The sequence below is a fragment of the Nycticebus coucang genome, chromosome 10, assembly GCF_027406575.1.
Source record: "Nycticebus coucang isolate mNycCou1 chromosome 10, mNycCou1.pri, whole genome shotgun sequence".
Taxonomy (NCBI): Eukaryota; Metazoa; Chordata; class Mammalia; order Primates; family Lorisidae; genus Nycticebus; species Nycticebus coucang.
Window position 1 is genome coordinate 15,530,141 of NC_069789.1, and position 18,818 is coordinate 15,548,958.

The window sequence follows — 18,818 nt, forward strand, 5'->3', positions numbered from 1 at the left end:
AGTCTGTCCTTTCTCCTGTTAAAAATTAAATTTAGGCACCAGTAAAACATAAAAGAGTTTACTAGAACAAACAACGATTTAGGAGTCAGGAAGCCCCCAGCCATGTCTTGTGTTGGGAATGCACAGGAGGGGCTTGAGGAAAGGCTCTTTGAAAGCTTCTGGACCCAAAGATAAAAATCATTCCCAGGAGCAAGTCGAAAGGAAGGCTGAGATCCATTTTGTTCAAAGTGGCTTTTATTGCACCTGGAGTGCAGGTAGGGTGAGATTCCTGACTCTAGAAATTCACACTTGGGCTATGGCAGCCAGGATTGGTCTGTCCATTGCTTTACCTGGGCAGGAAGGTGGGACAAGATTAGGCCTGGACTAGTCTGTTCACTATTTCCTGGGAGGGACATGCTTTTCAGGAAAGGGATCCTTCCTGGGTGGGTTGGTAACTTGATTCTGTCACTCTTATTGAAAGGTTCTGGACCCAAGGAAGCAAGATTATTCCAAGATGTGAAACAAAGGAAAACAGAATCCCCACTCTGTGGAAATAATGTGGTCTTTATTTCCACCTGGATGTAGCTGGGGTGAAATCAAGGAAGGAATTCCACAGGTGGGTTATGGCGGATGGGGATTTAAAGGGTCAGGGAGCGCAGCAATTGGCAGCATTCCTATTTCCTGGGAGGGACATGAGTCTGACCCTGCCTGGGCAAGGCAGGTCTATTTGGGCATGTACACCTGATTCTATCACTTACAGGTTCATGAGGAAGCAAACCAGATTCAATAATTCTTGAATTATAGTTTTATAGCCACTTTTTCTTATGGAGTCTCAGTCTGTCACCAGGGTCAAGTGTTCTGGTGTCATGGTAGCTTACAGTGTTACTGGCTGAAGAGGGTCCAACCAACTAATATGCAGAGAGGAGGATGGGTCCACCACACTTTGTCAGAAGGCCAGGATTCTGGAGAACAGTGAGAGTAGCCTCTCCAAGACTATTCTGTTCTTCTATTTCCAAAATTACAGTTTTATACATTAAAGTTCAACGTAAAAACTATGTTAACCCTTGAACAGTAATTGGCATAACCCATGACCCAAAACAACATTCCATTTTAGAAGTTAATCTCTTAAATCAGTTGCCCTGAAGTACTCAAGATACACACTTTTAGGTTAGAGCTGAATTTACAAAATGAAAATGGGAGACATGAGGTGAAGGTCAGTTAGGACCTAAACTGACCGGATCAGCTGCATAATGTTGGCCCTAGCCCAGGACTGGCTCCATCTTATTTCCACATGTGCTCTCAACAGCAACCTCAAACTCTGGGGCTCAAGTGTGGCAAGAAAACAGGGAATTAAAACAGACAGACACTTAGACATCAACAATATAGAGGAAGGAACCTTTAATTGCTGACGAGAACTCAGGTGCCTCAAGGCGTGAAATGCTGAGTTCTTGGGAACAGTTTTTTTCCAGACTCTTTTATACCTTTTTTTTTTTCTCTTCAGTACAATGTCAGCTACATAGTTACGGCTATGGATGTTAGAAACCAGGGTATTGTTTTTAGTTACAGAGTCTTATTTTCTTTGGCTTTTCAAAGTCATTTTAGCTCAGTTTAAAGTTTATTCTTATCTTTAGAGAAGGAGTTCCTATGTAGCTGCCTGCTGTGTTTTCAGGATTACTAAGAAGTATAAGATTTATTTTTCTTTATCACAAGCCATTGTATGCTTTAGCCTCCTTAGGCTACAACTAGGGCTACAAGCACCCATCACGATGCCCAGCTAGCTTTTCTACTTTTAGTAGAGACAAGGTCTTCCTCTTGCTCAGACTGGTCTTGAATTCCTGAGCTCAAGCAGTTCACCAACCTTAGCCTCCCAGAGTGCTAGGATTACAGGCATGAGCCACCATGGCTGGCATTTTGGTGGTGGTGAGGGAAGTCTAGGATAATGGTTATATAATTTCTTCCGGTTATATAATGAGAGGTTAATTAGTAGTTTGTAGTTGGTTCAGCATAAATTTAGTTTCTAGGAGGGGGGAGACAAGATGGCGGACTGAAGCCAGCTTTCAACAAAGGCTCCCGTCCAGAAGGAGAGTTAAGGGATAGGAATTTAGTAAGTATCCTGGTGGACTTGAGCCTCACCAAGAGAGAAGGCTGAAGAACGCACATCAACACCGCTGAGGCAAGTTGTGATCAGAAGGACGCAAACAAAAGGTACAAAATCCACCACCAAGCGGACGGGAGTCCCCCTCCCCCATGAGACCGGCTCTAGAGCCCCAAAATTGAACAAGCGGGCAGAAATTAAAGGCCCTCCCACTACACTCCACGGGAGAGACCTTCTAAAAACTGGACCTACCTCCCCTACTGGGGTGCCGTGGCGTTCTCCTGCCGGACATAGGGCTGAATAAAACTTTGGGAATCCTTTGCCGGCAACCCTGAATCCCCGGCGCTCCCCTCCCGCCCACTGAGGTCTGGAGGCCTGTCCTCCAGGACTTCGGATCCGTGGGTGATTTCTCAAGGGGAGTGGACAGTCCGCGAGTTGCGACTGGTCAGCATTGACTCTGAGGCGCGCCGAGTGAGGAGAGGGCACCGGGCTGAGGGGGAGTCACGCCTCGCGGCACTTCCCTGCGGTGCAGTGCAGGAACCCTCCCCGGGCATACGGGGCCCAAGACTGAATAAGACTCTGGCCTCCCCGCTGAGAGCTGAGAGCCCCTACTCTCACTCGGGGTCTGAGGGCCTATCCCCCAGGAGTTCGGCTCCTTGGGTGATTTCTCGAGGGGAGTGCACAGTGCCTGAGCTGCGTCAGGTCAGCGCTGACTCTGGGACACGTGAGCGAGGAGAGGGCACTCCGCTGAGGGGAAATCAAGCCTTGGCGGCACTTCCCTGCGGTGCAGTGCAGGAACCCTCCCCAGGCATACGGGGCCCAAGACTGAATCAGACTCTGGCCTCCCCGCTGAGAGCTGAGAGCCCCTACTCTCACTCGGGGTCTGAGGGCCTATCCCCCAGGAGTTCGAATCCTTGGGTGATTTCTCGAGGGGAGTGCACAGTGCCTGAGCTGCATCAGGGCAGCGCTGACTCTGGGATACGTGAGCGAGGAGAGGGCACTCTGCTGAGGGGAAATCAAGCCTTGGCGGCACTTCCCTGCGGTGCAGTGCACCAACCCTCCCCGGGCATAGGGAGCCCAAGACTGAATAAGACTCTGGCCTCCCCGCTGAGAGCTGAGAACCCCTACTCTCACTCGGGGTCTGAGGGCCTATCCCCCCGGAGTTCGGATCCTTGGGTGATTTCTCGAGGGGAGTGCACAGTGCCTGAGCTGCGTCAGGTCAGCACTGACTCCGGGACACATGAGCGAGGAGAGGGCACTCTGCTGAGGGGAAATCAAGCCTTGGCGGCACTTCCCTGCGGTGCAGTGCAGGAGCCCTCCCCGGACCGTAGTGTTGCGTAAAACTGAATGAAACTCTAGCTTCTCCCCGCCCCACTCCCAATCGGGGTCTGGGGGCCCATCCCCCAAGAGTTCTGATTCTTGGGGGATCTCTTAAGGGGTGTGGACCCAGCACAAACTGCGGCCGCTCAGTGCTGACTCTGGGGCGCGGGACAGAGGAGAAAAGGGTCGCCTGAGTGCCCACACCAGAGCAGCAGCTCCCTGGAGGTAGATCAACAGCCGTTTTTTCTTTAACGGCAGAACGCTCACTTCTGGATATTCTGAGGCCACACCCCCTGTCTCCCTGGGCAACCAGAGGAGGCCACCGGTGACACGGCTCACAAACCCGGAAGCCTCCAGGGCGGGGCCGACCCAGAGAGGTGTTCAGACGCAATTCTCCAGCAGCAAAGACGTTTGAACTCAAAACAGCCCGTCTCCTGTAGGCGACGACAGGAACAGAGACAGAACCTCACAAAGTTGTCTGTTCTGTTCTGTTCTGTTAGCAGCATCCATCAGGGATGGGGCTAAGCCTGAGTGAACACCTCCTTCCCATTACCTGCATCAAACACTCAAAGATGTCAGGCCCCATCTCCTCCTGCTAGATAGCGGCAGTCTGCGGGGGCCTGGCAGACTTCCTTGCGATTCAGGCAGGTGCAAACCCCTGGAGTGTCTGTTCACTGCAGGCAACTGGGTTAGCCATCTGCAGAGATACCAGTGACTGGGTCCGACGGAGGGGCAAAGTGGGGAAGGAGACGTCAACCTTCCCAGACTGCTCTGTTTGCTGGGTGGCTCCTCCTGACTCCACGCTGCACTGGGGTGAGCTGTGTCAGAGGGGTCACCAGGCCCCTGTGATCCAGTTCCCAGAGACCTCTTGAACCCTTCCACCCGAGACAAGTGCCAATTGAGACAGTTGATTCGGACCTTTTGAACTGTGCTAATAGACTGAGGACTTTTCAGGCGGTACCCTGGGTGTGTGATTGTAGGAAGGTTTGATTCTCCTTTTCCAAGGGGCCAGAGGTGGGCAGGCGGGGTGACTTAATTGCTGATTTTTCCACACAGCTGAGACTTCAAGCCAGAGTAGAAGTTGCAATAGGATCGAACAGAAACCAGCTGAAAACAAGACAGAACCACTTTGCTCCACCACACCAGACAGGGCAACAGTTTCTCAGGCCACAACACTGTACGGGCCCTCGATAAAACCCCAGGGGAAAAACCAAAGGGAGTAAACCATGGGGCGGAATCAGCGGAAAAACTCTGGTAACATGAATAACCAGAATAGATCAACCCCCCCAAGAAAAGATACGGCAGATGTGATTGAAGATCCCATTCATAAACAACTGGCTGAGATGTCAGAAGTCGAATTCAGAAATTGGTTTGCAGACAAGATTAATAAAATGGAATTAGGAATTCGAGGAGAAATTCAAAAACTGTCTCAAGAATTTAACGAATTTAAAGACAAAACCACCAAAGACTTAGACACACTGAAACAAGAACTTACAGCCCTCTGAGCTCTGTATCCCTCAGCCCTCTACTGAGGGATACAGTAGAATCCCTCAGTAACAGAATGGAGCAAGCAGAAGAAAGGATTTCTGACATTGAAGATAAAGTCTTCGAATGCTCCCAATCTCTCAAAGAGGAAGAGAAATGGAGAGCAAAAACGGATCACTCACTCAGAGAGCTCTCAGATAATTCGAAAAAAAACAACATAAGGGTTATAGGAATTTCGGAGACTGATGAAGTAGCTGCCAAGGGCACAGAGGCCCTTCTACATGAAATTATGAAAGAAAATTTTCCAGACATGCCTAGAGAATCTGAAATTCAGATAGCAGACAGCTTCAGAACCCCAGCACGATTCAACCCCAATAAGCCATCTCCCAGACATATCATAATTAGCTTCACTAAAGTTAACATGAAAGAGAAGATTCTCAAAGCAGCCCGGCGAAAGAAAACTATAACGTACAAAGGTAAGAATATTAGAATAACTGCAGATCTCTCTGCTGAAACTTTTCAAGCAAGAAGAGGCTGGTCATCAACTTTTAATCTCCTAAAGCAAAAAAACTTTCAACCCAGGATCTTGTATCCAGCTAAACTGAGTTTCATCTATGATGGAGAAATTAAATACTTCAATGACATTCATATGTTGAATGAACCAGCTCTTCAGGATGTTCTCAGACCTATCCTCCACAATGACCAACCCAATCCTATACCACAAAAGTAAACTCACTCAGAAACTTCGGATCAAACTCCAACTTCCACACTGGCGAAAGGATTAAAAATGTCCACTGGACCTTTGAAAAATTCGATACCCAAAATTCCACCAGACTTATCAATACTCTCCATCAATGTGAATGGCTTAAACTGTCCTCTAAAGAGGCATAGGTTAGCTGACTGGATACAAAAACTTAAGCCAGATATTTGTTGCATACAAGAGTCACATCTCAACTTAAAAGACAAATACAGACTCAGGGTGAAAGGATGGTCATCCATATTTCAGGCAAATGGTAATCAGAAAAAAGCAGGTGTTGCAATTTTATTTGCAGATACAGTAGGCTTTAAACCATCAAAAGTAAGGAAGGACAAGAATGGTCACTTCATATTTGTTAAGGGTAATACTCAATATGACGAGATCTCAATTATTAATATCTATGCACCCAACCAGAATGCACCTCAATTTATAAGAGAAACTCTAACAGACATGAGTAACTTGATTTCCTCCAGCTCCATAATCGTTGGAGATTTCAACACTCCCTTGGCAGTGTTGGATCGATCCTCTAGAAAGAAGCTGAGCAAAGAAATCTTAGATTTAAACCTAACCATCCAATATTTAGATTTAGCAGACATCTACAGAACATTTCATCCTAACAAAACTGAATACACATACTTCTCATCAGCCCACGGAACTTACTCCAAAATTGATCACATTTTAGGTCACAAGTCTAACCTCACTAAATTTAAAGGAATAGAAATTATTCCATGCATCTTCTCGGACCATCATGGAATAAAACTTGAATTGAGTAACAACAGGAATCTGCATACCCATACAAAAACATGGAAGTTAAATAACCTTATGCTGAATGATAGCTGGGTCAGAGATGAGATTAAGAAAGAAATCACCAATTTTTTGGAACAAAATGACAATGAAGACACAAACTATCAGAACCTCTGGGACACTGCAAAGGCAGTTCTAAGAGGGAAATTTATAGCACTGCAAGCCTTCCTCAAGAGAACGGAAAGAGAGGAAGTTAACAACTTAATGGGACATCTCACGCAACTGGAAAAGGAAGAACATTCCAATCCCAAACCCAGTAGAAGAAAAGAAATAACCAAAATTAGAGCAGAATTAAATGAAATTGAAAACAAAAGAATAATACAACAGATCAATAAATCAAAAAGCTGGTTTTTTGAAAAGGTCAATAAAATAGATAAACCTCTGGCCAACCGAATCAGGAAAAAAAGAGTAAAATCTCTAATATCATCAATCAGAAACAACAAAGACGAAATAACCACAGACTCATCAGAAATCCAAAAAATCCTTAATGAATATTACAAGAAACTTTATTCTCAGAAATATGAAAATCTGAAGGAAATAGACCGATACTTGGAAGCACGCCACCTTCCAAGACTTAACCAGAATCAAGTGGAAATGTTGAACAGACCCATATCAAGTTCAGAAATAGCATCAACTATACAAAACCTCCCTAAAAAGAAAAGCCCGGGACCAGATGGTTTCACGTCAGAATTCTACCAAACCTTTAAAGAGGAATTAGTACCTATATTACTCAACCTGTTCCAAAATGTACAAAAAGAAGGAAGACTACCCAACACGTTCTATGAAGCAAATATCACCCTGATCCCCAAACCAGGAAAAGACCCAACAAGAAAAGAAAATTATAGACCAATATCACTAATGAATATAGATGCAAAAATATTCAACAAGATCCTAACAAACAGAATCCAGCAACACATCAAACAAATTATACATCATGACCAAGTTGGTTTTATCCCAGGGTCTCAAGGCTGGTTCAATATACGTAAATCTATAAATGTAATTCAGCACATAAACAAATTAAAAAACAAAGACCATATGATTCTCTCAATTGATGCAGAAAAAGCTTTTGATAATATCCAGCATCCCTTCATGATCAGAACACTCAAGAAAATTGGTCTAGAAGGGACTTTTCTTAAACTGATAGAGGCTATCTACAGCAAACCCACAGCCAATATCATATTGAATGGAGTTAAATTGGAATCATTTCCACTCAGATCAGGAACCAGACAAGGCTGCCCACTGTCTCCATTGCTTTTCAACATTGTAATGGAAGTTTTAGCCACCGCAATTAGGGAAGAAAAGGCGATCAAGGGTATCCATATAGGGTCAGAAGAAATCAAACACTCGCTCTTCGCAGATGATATGATTGTGTATCTGGAAAACACTAGGGACTCTACTACAAAACTCCTAGAAGTGATCAAGGAATACAGCAGTGTCTCAGGTTACAAAATCAACATTCATAAATCGGTAGCCTTTATATACACCAACAACAGTCAAATTGAAAAAACAGTTAAGGACTCTATCCCATTCACAGTAGTGCCAAAGAAGATGAAATATTTGGGAATTTACCTAACAAAAGACGTGAAAGATCTCTATAAAGAGAACTATGAAACTCTAAGAAAAGAAATAGCTGAAAATGTTAACAAATGGAAAAAATACCATGCTCATGGCTAGGAAGAATCAACATTATCAAAATGTCCATACTACCCAAAGCAATATATAATTTCAATGCACTCCCTATTAAAGCTCCACTGTCATATTTTAAAGATCTTGAAAAAACATTACTTCGTTTTATATGGAATCAGAAAAAACCTCGAATAGCCAAGACATTACTCAGAAATAAAAACAAAACAGGAGGAATCACACTACCAGACCTCAGACTTTACTACAAATCGATAGTGATCAAAACAGCATGGTATTGGCACAAAAACAGAGAAATAGATATCTGGAATAGAATAGAGAACCAAGAGATGAATCCAGCTACTTACCGCTATTTGATTTTTGACAAGCCAATTAAAAACATTCAGTGGGGAAAAGATTCCCTATTTAACTAATGGTGCTGGGTGAACTGGCTGGCAACCTGCAGAAGACTGAAATTGGACCCACACCTTTCACCATTAACTAAGATAGACTCTCATTGGATTAAAGATTTAAACTTAAGACATGAAACTATAAAAATACTAGAGGAGAATGCAGGGAAAACCCTTGAAGAAATTGGTCTGGGTGAGCATTTCATGAGGAGAACCCCCCGGGCAATTGAAGCAGCTTCAAAAATACACTACTGGGACTTGATCAAACTAAAAAGCTTCTGCACAGCTAAGAACACAGTAAGCAGAGCAAGCAGACAGCCCTCAGAATGGGAGAAGATATTTGCAGGGTATAACTCTGACAAAGGTTTAATAACCAGAATCCACAGAGAACTCAAACGCATCAGCAAGAAAAAAACAAGGGATCCCATCGCAGGCTGGGCAAGGGATTTGAAGAGAAACTTCTCTGAAGAAGACAGGCGCACGGCCTTCAGACATATGAAAAAATGCTCATCATCTTTAATCATCAGAGAAATGCAAATCAAAACTACTTTGAGATATCATCTAACTCCAATGAGACTAGCCTATATCACAAAATCTCAAGACCAGAGATGTTGGCGTGGATGCGGAGAAAAGGGAGCACTTCTGCACTGCTGGTGGGAATGCAAATTAATACATTCCTTTTGGAAAGATATATGGAGAACACTCAGAGATCTAAAAATAGATCTGCCATTCAATCCTGTAATTCCTCTGCTGGGCATATACCCAGAAGACCAAAAATCACAACATAACAAAGATATTTGTACCAGAATGTTTATTGCAGCCCAATTCATAATAGCTAAGTCATGGAAAAAGCCCAAGTGCCCATCGATCCACGAACGGATTAATAAATTGTGGTATATGTATACCATGGAATACTATGCAGCCTTAAAGAAAGATGGAGACTTTACCTCTTTCATGTTTACATGGATGGAGCTGGAACATATTCTTCTTAGTAAAGTATCCCAAGAATGGAAGAAAAAATACCCAATGTACACAGCCCTACTATGAAACTAATTTTGGGCTCTCACATGAAAGCTATAACCCAGCTACAACTTAACAATAGGGGGAAGTGGGAAAAGGGGGGGTGGGTAGAGGGAGGGGAATCGGTGGGATCACACCTGTGGTGCATATTACAGGGGTATTTGTGAAACTTGGTAAATGTAGAATGTAAATGTTTTGGCACAGTAACTGAGATAACACCGGAAAGGCTATGTTAACCACTGTGATAAAAATGTGTCAAATGGTTTACGAAGTGAGTGTATGATGCCCCATAATCATATCATTGTATACAGTTATGATTTAATAAAAAAATTAAAAAAAATAAATAAATAAATAAATTTAGTTTCTAAGTAGTATACCAAAAAAAAAAAAAAATGCATTGAGTTAGGTTTTAGTATTCTTAGGTGGGAAGTCAGGGTACAAGTGTCATTTCAGTCTAACTGTCAACTGTTTAGTTACTTTAACTCTCCACATAAGGACTTTTATCTTCCTGCATTTTTCCAATGTATGGCAGTAGAATCTCAAATCCACCACTCTGTTTCCCTAGCATAAGTCTTGCTAGGGAAGGCTTGCAGTAAAAATCCTGAATTTTTAGTTTTCCTTCCACATTCCCAAATGTCAACTTCTACTCACCACTTCATATTTTTCACTATCTTTTATTGTACTTATCATTTTTTCACAGAGCACTGGGTGGCTCTTTTTAAAATATTTGTGTTTCTGATAATTTCACATGAGGAAATCAGAGAATATTCACTTGACACTCTGCTTTTACCATTCTTTGTGCCTCTCCGTTTATCTTCTTTCAACACAGACATGTTAACAGACTGTCTTTGGGCCAAAGTTGCTCTTTAGAAACTTTATAGGGGTGAAGTGCTCTCAGTCACCCTCCTGTCTTTTCCTGATACTTGCCATCTAAGGATGTCCCAGAATGTCCACAGTGGCCCTGTCTCTTGGAATGTCTAGTGAATATCAGCCTCCTTGGGTCTTTTTCAAAAGGACAGCCTAAGGTATGGGGCTGGTGCCTGTTAGGAAAGCATCAGGACAGCTTGGGGCTGAGAGGAATCTCCTGGTAGATTCTTCTTCTGAAAAGCTCAGTTCTTGGAGACATGCCAATTTAAGGCTGGTTGGTATTCAGGAGAAAAGACACAAGTAATGCCTGCTCTCTGAATTTTCTCACACTTATCAAGGAAGAAAAACAAGACTCCCGTGAGGTGGTGCAAGAACCTGCAAAGCAAAATGCACTCGGGTCGGGGGAGGCACACAGGGGACACAGTAAAGGGTCTCCTGGGAAGAGGCATTGAGTAATTCGAATGAGCGGGATGGGGTGAGCAGATGGACCAAGTGATAGGATGTCCTGACTTGACATTTGAGTCAATTTAGGTCTGTGTTTCTGTCAGCATTGCCCCTCCCTGGGTTTTTCACCTAGAAAAAAAAGTGTTAAGTCATTTCAGCTTCAGTTTTTCTTTAACTATAAAATATATTTTAGCAGTACAGCTTGACAGATAAGAAAGTATTTTCAAAGAGGCATAAAAAGCATAGATCTCTGGGGAAAAACTGGTCATATATTCCACTTGTTAAAAATTCATATTTATTTTTAAGAATTAGAAGTTTAAATTCCCTCCTCCTCTAAAGATAATAGCCATAACTGTGCACAGTGGTGTGACAACTGGACACGCTTTACAGGAACCACGGTTCCACAGCTTATGGAATTGCTGCTTGGCACCTGGCCTCTACTATTCCCCCTTGTTATAAAGGGGCACAGGACCTTTCCCTTGTGTGGGCTGCAGACTGCAGATTGGAGACTGCAGAGTGCGTATTACAGACCTTCCATGTAGCTCAGCTCCCTGGCTGCCAGGAATTTGATAAAGGCAGACCTCCCATGTTGCTCACCAGCGGCTGGGGACTGAATAAAGACCCACCTCGGTGCCTGAGGTATTCTCAGGTCTGTCCAAAGCAGAACACTTGCATCACTACAAATTTAAATTTTGGAGCTAAGGATTTATATTTTAGAGAGCTGGGTGCCTTCTGCATCCCGTTGCATTTGTGCAAGAGGAGGAGAGAGAAGCTGAAAGGACTATTCAATGTACATGTGCAAGCTTGTCTGAGTTTGGGGCCCTATGGACTCTGACTCAGTTTCAAGTTTTGAAGATGCCCAGTGCATTGAAAGAAAGAGCTGGAATGAGTGATGACCTCTGAAGTTATTTTTTATAGGAATCTGCTGTAACTGCTCTAGAAGAGATCAGATCCCAGATTTGGGGGCACTGTAAAATTTGCTGCAACTATGCATCATGATTGGAAGCCCCAGAGGAAAAGTTACCCCTCTACAGTGAAATCTCTTGGGCCCTTTCTATGTTCATATCACGTCTGAAAACTCTGAACAGCCTTTCAGAAATACACTAAGAAAATCACCCCCAGCCTTAGAAAAACTATCTATGCTGGTAGAACAAAAAGAAAATTGGTTTATTACATAATTAAACCCAGAATGTGACATGCACCACAAACAACCGGCTAAGAGATTTCAAAAATAAAGTTGGCACAATTAGTTTTCAAGTAGAAAACGTGACAGCACTATTTGTCATGTATAGTACACCCTAAATTTACCTGGTAATTCAGGAGGCAACTCTGTTTTGGCTATATTCAAAGGAAATTTCAAATAGCTATTTTTTTTTTTTCAGAGAGAGTCTCATTCTGTTGCCCTTCGTAGAGTGCTGTGGCATCATAGCTCACAGCAACCTCAAACTCTTGGGCTCAAGAGATCCTCCTGCCTCAGCCTCCCGAGTAGCAGGGACTATAGGTGCCTCCCACAACACCCACTCATTTTTAGCCACAACCTTTTTTTTTTTTTTTTTTTGGTTTTTTGGCCGGGGCTAGGTTTCAACCCGCCACCTCTGGCATATGGGACCGGCGCCCTACTCCTTGAGCTACAGGCGCCGCCCAACATCCACTCATTTTTAGAGATAGAGTCTCGCTCTTTTTCAGGCTGTTTTCCAGCTCAAGCAATCCAGCTGCCTCGGCCCCCGAGAGTGCTAGGATTCACAGCATGAGCCACCATGCCTGGCCAGCAAGTGGATCTCTTGACTCTAAGAGTTTGAGGGTGCTATGAGCTACGCTGAAGCCAGATACTGTATACTCTAGCTTGGGTGACAGAGTGATTCTGTCTCAAAAACAAACAAACAAACCCCTTTAATATCACAAATTTGCCACTGGGCAAAAAAGGGAGGAGTGGATGTTGTGGTGAATCATTAATCAATTTTTCTACCCTCGTTTCTTGTAGGAATGTGTTCATTTTTCTTCAACCAAAATGGAAGACAGACTTTTTCCCTCCTGTCTCAAGTAGCATTCCCAAAGTGAAGTGCTGGAATTCCAAAATCACTGCCAAAAAAAGAACATATCTGAGAAAAAAAAATGATAAATAAGAATTTTTATTTTTATTTTTTTGAGACAGAGTCTCACCACTACATCACCCTCGGTAGAGTGCCATGGCATCACAGCTCACAGCAACCTCAAACTCTTGGGCTTAAGAGATTCTCTTGCCTAGCCTCCCTAGTAGCTGGGACTACAGGCACCCACCACAATGCCTGGCTATCAAGTGATTCTCTTGCCTCAGCCTCCCAAGTAGCTGGGACTACAGGTGCCTGCCACGAGGCCCGGCTATTTTTGTTTGTTTCAGTTATCATTGTTTAGCTGGCCTGGGCCAGGTTCGAACCCACCAGCCCCTGTGTATGTGGCTGGCACCCTAACCACTGAGCACACAAGAGAACACAAGCTGGCCTCCCATGGGTGAGAAAGCCCAAACAACCTTGTCTCCTGTGAGCAGCTGTGTTTTGTCCCATACGTCTGCAATCTACGTGTGTGTGTCTTCCATGCCCTCATGTGAGGAGAATGGAACATTGCATCTAAATGCCGCAACAGTACAGTACAGTACTGTTGTACAGTACAGTACATTGCAGTACAGACCACAAGCAATGTCACTTATAATGATTAATACTTTCCATCAACCACTGGCAAGGGAAGCCTATCACTTTGTAGGCATGAGGAGTTCTGTATAAGTCCAGCAAGCTGACTGGAGACCAAAGACACTGTGCCCCGGCCACCAACATGTTGGCCCATATCACCCTATGGATGGAAAGAAAGGTTAAAGGCACCAGCAAGGGGAGCTCACACCACTCTGGGAGTACACAGGCTGAGGTTCCATGAGTTGACAGAATCAGGGCCACCACCAGTGGCAGCCGCCCCGGCCTTTCATACCATACCTGGGCAGCATGTGTGGTAGAATCAGCAGGTTCAACATGTAACAAAAGAGGATAACTCATGATTGGCCATAAGATAATAACATAAGTACCCCTGGGTATATCATCCCCAGGCCCTTGACCCGGATAACACTTTCACTACTACTGGTGGCCAAATTCCTATGGCCTATCGGATAACATGCAGGTCCACTTTTTACCCCATGGGGTCAAAAGAGCCACCCAACACACATGGGGGTCTTTGATTTACCAGGGTCATGTCCACATGGCCCTCTGACTATGTGCCAAAATTGTTGGTGTGGGTAAGAGCATGTTGTCCTGTCACTGAAAACCTGGTTTCAAAAGAACTAGTGTCTCATCTGCACTGGCAACTAGATGGGCGCAGTTGTCCTGTATAGAGGGGCCTCCATATGGGCCACGCCCTCTTTTTGGCTGCACTCATTCAGTGCATGCAGCACAGTTCATAGCCAGTTGGTCCCCCCAGCCAAAGTGTGACTTGGACTAGTGGAACATAATGCTTTCTTCAGCAGTTCGTTGGAGCATTTCACAATCCCCGTGGCTTGGGAGCGGTACAGAACATGGTAAGACCACTCAATGCCCGTGTCCTTGGCCACTGGTGCCCCTCGGTTCCTGTAAAGTGTGTCCCATTGTCACTTTCTATAACCAGGGGCCAGTTGTAAGCAGCAGTGTGCTGGCTTGGGTGGTGAGCTGGGAAGACAGCCAGCAATCCAGTAGCTGTGTCTACACAAGTCACTGTGTACCTATACCCCCTGGGGGTGCGACAATGTCCTCTTGTCAGCATGTTAAAGGGACCTGGCCTGTAGTGGCCGCCGGTTTCTGAGCATGTTCCCTGGAACATACAACACACTGAGCACAAGCCATTTACAGTGGTTCTCAACCTGTGGGTCGCAACCCCTTTTTAACAATGAAAATACATTGCAGCATTAGGAAGGTTGAGAACCACTGCACTAACACATCTGTGTGGGAAGTTTCCTGCTTCACCATGCCCCACATGCAGCAGTCAGTATAACCATAGAGCCACATCACCCCTGGGGGCAATTTCCAGCCAACAGACCTTTGCTAGGGTGTCTATTTCATCGTTACCAGGGCATGCCAGCAGTGCAGACCCAGGAATATGATAAGTTGTTACTTGTTTCTGGTGTCCCATGTCTCATAGGTCCTGCCCTAAGTTTTGTCCCCACAAGGGTCCATGCATAACCATCCATTGGTTTACCCGCCGTGTGGCTGTCCACACAGTGAACCCCAGTAAAACTGCCTCACTTTCTGTAGGAGCTAGATACAGCAGAGCCAATTAAGAAGATGTTTTTAAAAGTAAAGAGAACCTTTTTTTTTTCTTTAGTTCTAAATGAGTTACTGACCTTGAGTCTTGTGTTGAGTGCTGGTACTGTATCTACAGGACAACTTTAACATAGCAACCACAGTTCTTAGCAGGCAGAGACAGAAAACAATTTGACAAACTTTACATTTTAACTCTCTAGTGGCAAATTGGCCTTTGGAGTTCTGAACGTTTGGTGCATTTTCCCATCAGTTGAAACACATGTTTAGGAACAGAAATTTAAGAGGCTTCAAACATAAGTCTTGTAAACTGAGAAGAGAAAACTGTTGCACACTCATGTCTCTGTACTCACACTTGCAGTGTGCACATCTGCACTGTCTGCGTTACTGGCAGCCAGCGTCTCTGCCACCACCCTAGTTTCTGCTCTCCCTGCTTGCAGGCAGGCAGACTCCGCACTCATCTGCCCCCATGCGCTGTCTCCACTGCTCACAACTCACCCTGCCCAAGGTAAATGCCACTGTCACGGTGTGTTTAGCACCTCTGAAGGAGCCTGTGCCTTCTCGATCCAGTCTCACATGCTCCCTTCCAGATCAGGCTTTTCAAGGGCCAAACACTAGACGAGGATAAAAGCCTTCCAGTAGCTCAAGCTCTCATTTCACACCTGTGGGTGTGGGAGAGGCTTGAATTTTATCAATGACAGCATCAGGAATAACCTTGTCTTACCTGAAAAACACCCCCAAGACCTTGACAAGCCAGGTCCCTGCTTGGCTTGGCTTTTGTTGAATGCTCAGCCAAATTTCTGCAAATGAGTAAGTAAGTACAGCTGGTGCAGCACTTCCCAACACTGAGAGGATCACTGGTTAACATGATATCAGTAATACAATGGTACACACGCACAGCCTCTGGGAGGTACTACTGGCCACCAGGCCATGACGTGGGGCTATGCAGAAGCCCTGTGGGAGGATGGTGAATATTCAGCCACCCTTCCCATGTGCATACAAATTGCTCTTGACTGAACTGCTTCCCCAGCTGCACCAATTCTGGTCAGGTGGAGTGCTCAGTTACTTATGGGGGTGTGGCTGCCCCTCCTGGGGCCCTCTGTTGTGTTTTTACCTTTGTGTCACCACAGGCTGTGCCCTACAACAGGATTCATCTTCCTCCTCTTCTGAGGAGTTTATTAGCACTGTCATGAGAGAGTTGAGCTGCTACCATGAATCACACTCATGGCCAGTCCACCCCAAGGAGCAGTTTTGTTGTTCCCAGTGCTCAGCTGCTGCTCCTGCACCTGTCCTCAAGGAGCAGTTTTGTGGCTTGGCACCGGTAGCACAGTGGTTATGGTGCCAGCCACAGACACCGAGGCTGGCGGGTTCGAACCCAGCCCAGGCCAGCTAAACAACAATGACAACTACAAAAGAAAAAGCCAGGCATTGTGGTAGGTGCCTACTTAGGAGGCTGAGGCAAGAGAATCACTTAAGCCCAAGACTTTGAGGTTGCTGTGAGCTGCGATGCTACAGCACTCTACCAAGGGCAACGTAGTGAGACTCTGTCTTAAAAAAAAAAAAAAAAAAAAGAGCGGTTTTGTTTCTACAGCTTTTCCTGGCATTCCTAGACACTTGCTGCCCATGGGAGATGCAGTCTCATATCAGTCTCTGCTCCCAGAGCTGTAAAACACCCAGCCTACAGCCTTCCAGCCATGTGAACAGTTTTCTTCTCAAAGGCCTCTGCCATGGTGTGGAGAGCTTGTTCAACTTGCAGTGGTGTCCCATCCACATTGGGCCTCTCCTGGTGGGGTGTCCAGGTAGACAGTGGCCTCACCACCAGTACCACATACTCATGCTAGGCCTCCCCTCAATTCCACCCTCCTGGGTGCCTCCATACCAGCCTGAGACAAATCCAGTTCTAGTTGCCATTTGCAATGCAAGTGTTGTGCTTTGGACAGGTAATAGAGAGTAAGTAATTCAGACACTGAGAGAAGGAGTGAGATGTATTTATTCAGTTCCTGGCAGCTGGTGAGCAACATGGGAGTCCACATTGATCCAGCTGAGCTACGTAGGAGGTCTGCAGTACATACTCCACTGTCCACAGTCCTCAATCCACACCAGGGAAAGGTCCTGTACTCCTTTATGGCCAGGGAAAACAATAGAGGCAGGGTGCCGAGCAGCAGTTTCGTAGCATAACATCATTGTGCACAGTTACGACTGTCTAGGAACACAAGCCGCCCTCCCCTGGGTGACAAAGTCCAATAACTGTGTCTCCCATGGGTGAGAAAGCCCAAACAACCATGTCTCCCTTGAACAGCAGTCTCTCATCCCACACTGGCCCTGAGGTTCTTCAGGATGCATAAGAGCCTTTCCATGGGGGTGGGGGTGTGTGTGTCTCTCCTCTAGCTTCTCTCCCCTCACTGTAATACCCAAAAATACAGAACCAGGTTGATCCCATCTGGAAATGGCATATAAAATCTATCCTCCACCTGAGAGTCACAAGACAGGACCAGATGTTGAAATGAGGATTACAAAAAGCTCAGGAGACATTTTCTGCATTGAGAGAAATGAACATAGATATCTTAAAGCCCAATATTTTGGAGGGGGGCCCTTTGAGTTTTTTGTACATCTCCTCCAGTGAGTTGCTATAGTTGTGTGATGATTTCCTGGCATGAAAAGAATCTGGTGGCAGAATCTTTAAGTGGAAACAAGCACCACAGCAGCCAGAGGGCAGGGCCACAAAATACCCATTGCCATGACTACAACAGTACCTGCCTGGACACTGTGTCACTGGGTCTTAAAATATTCTGGCCCTGGGTGGCACCTGTGGCTCAGTGGGTAGGGTGCCGGCCCCATATACCGAGGGTGGCAGGTTCGAACCCAGCACCAGCCAAACTGCAACAAAAAATAGCTGGGTGTTGTGGCAGGTGCCTGTAGTCCCAGCTATTCAGGAGGCTGAGGCAAGAGAATCGCTTAAGCCGAGGGGTTGGAGGTTGCTGTGAGCTGTGATGCCCCGGCACTCTCCCGAGAGCTATAAAGTAAGACTCTGTCTCTTAAAAAAAAAAAAATATATATATATATATATGTATATATTCTTGCCCTTCCCCCTCCCCCTGAGTTAGCTCATCATGGATAAGTAATAGCACACAGCTGATCCAGCTGCTTCACTAGGCTATGCTAGGTTTATTCTCTTTTCTGACCTACAAAGTCAGGGTTTGAATTTCTCCTGCTTCTAAATTACATAAGCTGGAGAAAAACTCAAGTTCTATATTTACTGGATAATTGGCAAAATAGTCTCATAAAACAAGACTACTATTATTTTTCTCACAGACTTTTTTAAGCATTAATGTATAAAACAATGGTAGAATGAATCTAGTATATAGTAAATGTTTAAAAGGACTTTTGCATGTTTGCTTTTATGTTATAATCTGTAAATTTAATAAAATTATCATTCTTTAAATTTGAGACGGTGTCACTTTGTTACCCTGGGTAAAGTAATGTGGCATCATAGCTTACAGCAACCTCGAACTCTTGGGCTCGAGTGACGCTCTTGCCTCAACCTCCTCAGTAGGTGGGACTTTAGATGCCCACCACAATACCTGGCTAGTTTTTGTTAGGGGTGGGGTCTTGCTGTTGCTCAGGCTGGTCTCAGACTCCTGCTGCTCAGACAATCCACCCACCCCGGCCTCCCACAGTGCTAGGATTACAGATATAAGCCACCGCATATGACCCTAAATTTGATAAAATTCTTAATTCCGCATCATCCATGAACTCTTCCCTTACTG